Genomic DNA, 6105 nt, shown 5'->3' on the forward strand with positions numbered 1-6105 from the left:
CATTTACTTCTGAGAAGTAAGCATTGTGTGTGCAGAGAATTTTGCAGCTATCTCCTTTCCTTCAGTTTTTGTGCTAACATTCGTATCTCCTGAACTAGCATTTCCTATACATTAAAGCATAACCGTGGGTATAGCACCTAACTCTATAACCTAAATGAAACAACATGGCACATATGATTTACTTCTGAGAACTAACCATTGTGTGCAGAGATTTTGCAGCTATCTCCTTTCCTTCAGTTTTTGTGCTAACATTCCTATATCTGAAAGTAGGATTTACAATATAGGATAGGAATTACCGCGGGTATAGCACCTAACTCTTTAAACCTAAATGAAACAACATGGCACATATGATTTACTTCTCAGAATTAAGCAGTGTGTGCAGAGATTTTGCAGCTACCTTCTTTCCTTCATTTTTTCTTGCCTACATTCGTTCTCTAAAACTTGCATTTCCTATATAGGAAAGCATAACCGAGTGTATAGCACCTAACTCTTTAACCCTAAATGAAACAACATGGCACATATGATTTCCTTCTCAGAACTAAGCAGTGTGTGCAGAGATTTTGCAGCTATCTACTTTCCTTCAGTTTTTGTGCTAACATTTCTATATCTGAAACTAGCATTTACACTATAGGATAGCATTACCGCGGGTATAGCACCTAACTCTTTAAACCTAAAAGAAACAACATGGCACATGTGAGTTACTTCTGAGAACTAAGCATTGTGTGCACAGTTTTTGCAGCTATCTCCTTTCCTTCAGGTTTGTGCTAACATTCCTATATCTGAACCTAGCATTTACACTATAGGATAGCATTACCGCGGGTATAGCACCTAACTCTTTAACCTAAATGAAACAACATGGCACATGTGATTTACTTCTGAGAACTAAGCATTGTGTGCAGAAATTTTGCAGCTATCTCCTTTCCTTCAGTTTTTGTGCTAACATTCCTATGTCTAAAATAGCATTTACACTATAGGAAAGCATTACCAACGGGTATAGCACCTAACTCTATAAACTTAAATGAGAAAACATGGCACCTATGATTTACTTCTGAGAACTAAGCATTGTGTGCAGAGGTTTTGCAGCTATATCCTTTCCTTCAGTTTGTAAGTGTGCTAACATTTGTATCTCCAGAACTAGCATTTCCTATACAGGAAAGCATACCGAGGGGTATAGCACCTAACTCTTTAAACCGAAATGAAACAGCATGGCACATATGATTTACTTCAGAGAATTAAGCATTGTGTGCACAGATTTTGCAGCTCCCTCCTTTCCTTCAGTTTTCGTGCTAACATTCCTATGTCTAAAACTAGCATTTACACTATAGGATAGCATTACCGCGGGTATAGCAACTAACTCTTTAAACCTAAATGAAACAACATGGCACATATGATTTACTTCTGAGAACTAAGCATTGTGTGCAGAGATTTTGCAGCTATCTCCTTTCCTTCAGTTTTGTGCTAACATTCGTATCTCTAAAACTAGCATTTCCTATATAGGAAAGCATAACCGAGGGTATAGCACCTAACTCTTTAAACCTAAATGAAACAACATGACACATATGATTTACTTCTGAGAACTAAGCATTGTGTGCAGAGATTTTGCAGCTATCTCCTTTCCTTCAGTTTTAGTGCTAACCTTCGTATCTCCAGAACTAGCATTTCCTATACTGTAAAGCATAACCAAGGGTATAGCACCTAACTCTTTAAACCTACATGAAATAACATGGCACATATGATTTACTTCTGAGAACTAAGCATTATGTGCAGAGATTTTGCAGCTATCTCCTTTCCTTCAGTTTTTGTGCTAACATTCCTATATCTGCAACTAGCATTTACACTATGATAGCATTACCGCGGTTATAGCACCTAACTCTTTAAACATAAATGAAACAACATGGCATATATGATTTACTTCTGAGAACTAAGCATTTGTGTGCAGAGATTTTGCAGCTATCTCCTTTCCTTCAGTTTTTGTGCTAACATTCCTATCCTTAAAACTAGCATTTACACTATAGGAAAACATTACCGCGAGTATAGCACCTAACTCTTTAAACCTAAATGAAACAACATGGCACATATGATTTACTTCTGAGAACTAAGCATTGTGTGCAGAGATTTTGCAGCTATCTCCTTTCCTTCAGTTTTTGTGCTAAGATTTCTATATCTGAAACTAGCATTTCCTATATAGGAAAGCATAACCGAGGGTATACCACCAAACTCTTTCAACCTAAATGAAACAAGATGGCATATATGATTTACTTCTGAGAACTAAGCATGGTGTGCAGAGATTTTGCAGCTATCTCCTTTCCTTCAGTTTTTGTGCTAACATACCTATGTCTAAAACTAGCATTTGCACTATATGAAAGCATTACCGCGGGTATAGCAACCTAACTCTTTAAACCTAAATGAAACAACATGGCATATATGACTTACTTCTGAGAATTAAGCATTATGTGGAGAGATTTGCAGCTATCTCCTTTCCTCCAGTTTGTGTGCTAACATTCGTATCTCTAAAACTAGCATATCCTCTATAGGAAAGCATAACCGAGGGTATCGCACCTAACTCTTTAAACCTAAATGAAACAACATGGCACATATGATTTACTTCTGAGAACTAAGCATTGTGTGCAGAGATTTTGCAGCTATCTCCTTTCCTTCAGTTTCTGTGCTAACATTTCTCTATCTGAAACTTGCTTTTACACTATAGGATAGAATTCCCGCGGGTATAGCACCTAACTCTTTAAACATAAATGAAACAATATGGCACATATGATTTACATCTGAGAACTAAGCATTGTGTGCAGAGATTTTGCAGCTATCTCCTTTCCTTCAGTTTTTGTGCTAACATTCGTATCTCCAGAACTAGTATTTCCTCTACAGGAAAGCACAACCGAGGATATAGCACCTAACTCTTTAAACCTAAATGAAACAACATGGCACATATGATTTACTTCTGAGAACTAAGCATTGTGTGCAGAGAGTTTGCAGCTATCTACTTTCCTTCAGTTTTTGCGCTAACATTCGTATCTCTAAAACTAGTATTTCCTATGTAGGAAAGCATAACCGAGGGTATTGCAAGTTACTCTTTAAACCTAAATGAAACAACATGGCACATATGATTTACTTCTCAGAACTAAGCAGTGTGTGCAGAGATTTTGCAGCTATCTTATTTCCTTCATTTTTTTTGCCTACATTCGTACTCTAAAACTTGCATTTCCTATATAGGAAAGCATAACCGAGTGTATAGCACCTAACTCTTTAAACCTAAATGAAACAACATGGCACATATGATTTACTTCTGAGAAGTAAGCATTGTGTGCAGAGATTTTGCAGCTATCTCCTTTCCTTCAGTTTTTGTGCTAACATTCGTATCTCCAGAACTAACCTTTCCTATACAGGAAAGCATAACCGAGGGTATAGCACCTAACTCTTTAAACCTAAATGAAACAACATGGCACATATGATTTACTTCTGAGAAGTAAGCGTTGTGTGCAGAGATTTTGCAGCTATCTCCTTTCCTTCAGTTTTTGTGCTAACGTTCTTATCTCCAGAACTACAATTTCCTATACAGGAAAGCATAAACGAGGGTATAGCACCTAACTCTTTAAACCTATATGAAACAACATGGCACATATGATTTACTTCTGAGAAGTAAGCATTGTGTGCAGAGATTTTGCAGCTATCTCCTTTCCTTCAGTTTTTGTGCTAACATTCCTATGTCTAAAACTAGCATTTACAATATAGGAAAGTATTACCACGGGTATAGCACCTAACTCTTTAAACCTAAATGAAAGAACATGGCACATATGATTTACTTCTGAGAACTAAGCATTGTGTGCAGAGATTTTGCAGCTATCTCCTTTCCTTCAGTTTTTGTGCTAACATTCGTATCTCTTAAACTAGCATTCCCTATATAGGAAAGCATAACCTAGGTTATAGCACCTAAGTGTTTAAACCTAAATGAAACCACATGGCACATATGATTTACTTCTGAGAACTAAGCATTGTGTGCAGAGATTTTTCAGCTATCTCCTTTCCTTCAGTTTTTGTGCTAACATTCCTATGTCTAAAACTAGCATTTACACTATAGGAAAGCATTACCGCGGGTATAGCGCCTAACTCTTTAAACCTAAATGAAACAACATGGCACATATAATTTACTTCTGAGAACTAAGCATTGTGTGCAGGGATTTTGCAGCTCTCTGCTTTCCTTCAGTTTTTGTGCTAACATTTGTATCTCCTGAACTAGCATTTCTTATACAGGAAAGCATAACCGAGGGTATAGCACCTAACTCTTTAAACCTGAATGAAACAACATGGCACATATGATTTACTTCTGAGAACTAAGCATTGTGTGCACAGTTTTTGCAGCTATCTCCTTTCCTTCAGTTTTTGTGTTAACATTCCTATGTCTAAAACTAGCATTTACACTATAGGAAAGCATTACCACGGGTATAGCACCTAACTCTTTAAACCTAAATGAAAAAGCATGGCACATATGATTTACTGCTGAGAACTAAGCATTGTGTGCAGAGATTTTGCAGCTATCTCCTTTCCTTCAGCTTTGGTGCTAACATTCGTATCTCTAAAACTAGCATTTCCTATATAGGAAAGCATAACCGCGGGTATAGCACGTAAGTCTTTAAACCAAAATGAAACAACAAGGGACATTTGATTTACTTCTGAGAGCTAAGCACTGTGTGCAGAGGTTTTGCAGCTATCTCCTTTCCTTCAGTTTTGTGCTAACATTCGTATCTCTAAAACTAGCATTTCCTATATAGGAAAGCATAACCGAGGGTATAGCACCTAACTCTTTAAACCTAAATGAAACAACATGACACATATGATTTCCTTCTGAGAACTAAGCGTTGTGTGCGGAGATTTTTCAGCTATCTCCTTTCCTTCAGTTTTTGTGCTAACATTCCTATGTCTAAAACCAGCATTTACCCTATAGGAAAGCATTGCCGCGGGTATAGCACCTAACTTTTTAAACCTAAATGAAACAACATGGCACCTATGATTTACTTCTGAGAACTAAGCATTGTGTGCAGAGATTTTGCAGCTATCTCCTTTCCTTCAGTTTTTGTGCTAACATTCGTATCTCCAGAACTAGCATTTCTTTTACAGGAAAGCATATCCGAGGGTATAGCACCTAACTATTTAAACCTAAATGAAACAACATGACACATATGATTTACTTCTGAGAAGTAAGCATTGTGTGCAGAGATTTTGCAGCTATCTCCTTTCCTTCAGTTTTTGTGCTAACATTCGTATCTCCAGAACTAACCTTTCCTATACAGGAAAGCATAACCGAGGGTATAGCACCTAACTCTTTAAACCTAAATGAAACAACATGGCACATATGATTTACTTCTGAGAAGTAAGCGTTGTGTGCAGAGATTTTGCAGCTATCTCCTTTCCTTCAGTTTTTGTGCTAACGTTCTTATCTCCAGAACTACAATTTCCTATACAGGAAAGCATAACCGAGGGTATAGCACCTAACTCTTTAAACCTATATGAAACAACATGGCACATATGATTTACTTCTGAGAAGTAAGCATTGTGTGCAGAGATTTTGCAGCTATCTCCTTTCCTTCAGTTTTTGTGCTAACATTCCTATGTCTAAAACTAGCATTTACACTATAGGAAAGTATTACCACGGGTATAGCACCTAACTCTTTAAACCTAAATGAAAAAACATGGCACATATGATTTAGTTCTGAGAACTAAGCATTGTGTGCAGAGATTTTGCAGCTATCTCCTTTCCTTCAGTTTTTGTGCTAACATTCATAACTCGAGAACTAGCATTTCTTATACAGGAAAGCATATCCGAAGGTATAGCACCTAACTCTTTAAACCTAAATGAAACAACATGGCACATATGATTTACTTCTGAGAACTAAGCATTGTGTGCAGAGGTTTTGCAGCTATCTCCTTTCCTTCAGTTTTTGTGCTAACATTCCTATATCTGAACCTAGCATTTACACTATAGGATAGCATTACCGTGGGTATAGCACCTAACTCTTTAAATCTAAATGAAACAACATGGCACATATGATTTACTTCTGAGAACTAAGCATTGTGTGCAGAGATTTTGCAGCTATC

Source organism: Dasypus novemcinctus, unplaced genomic scaffold, assembly GCF_030445035.2.
Source record: "Dasypus novemcinctus isolate mDasNov1 unplaced genomic scaffold, mDasNov1.1.hap2 scaffold_200, whole genome shotgun sequence".
Lineage (NCBI taxonomy): Eukaryota > Metazoa > Chordata > Mammalia > Cingulata > Dasypodidae > Dasypus > Dasypus novemcinctus.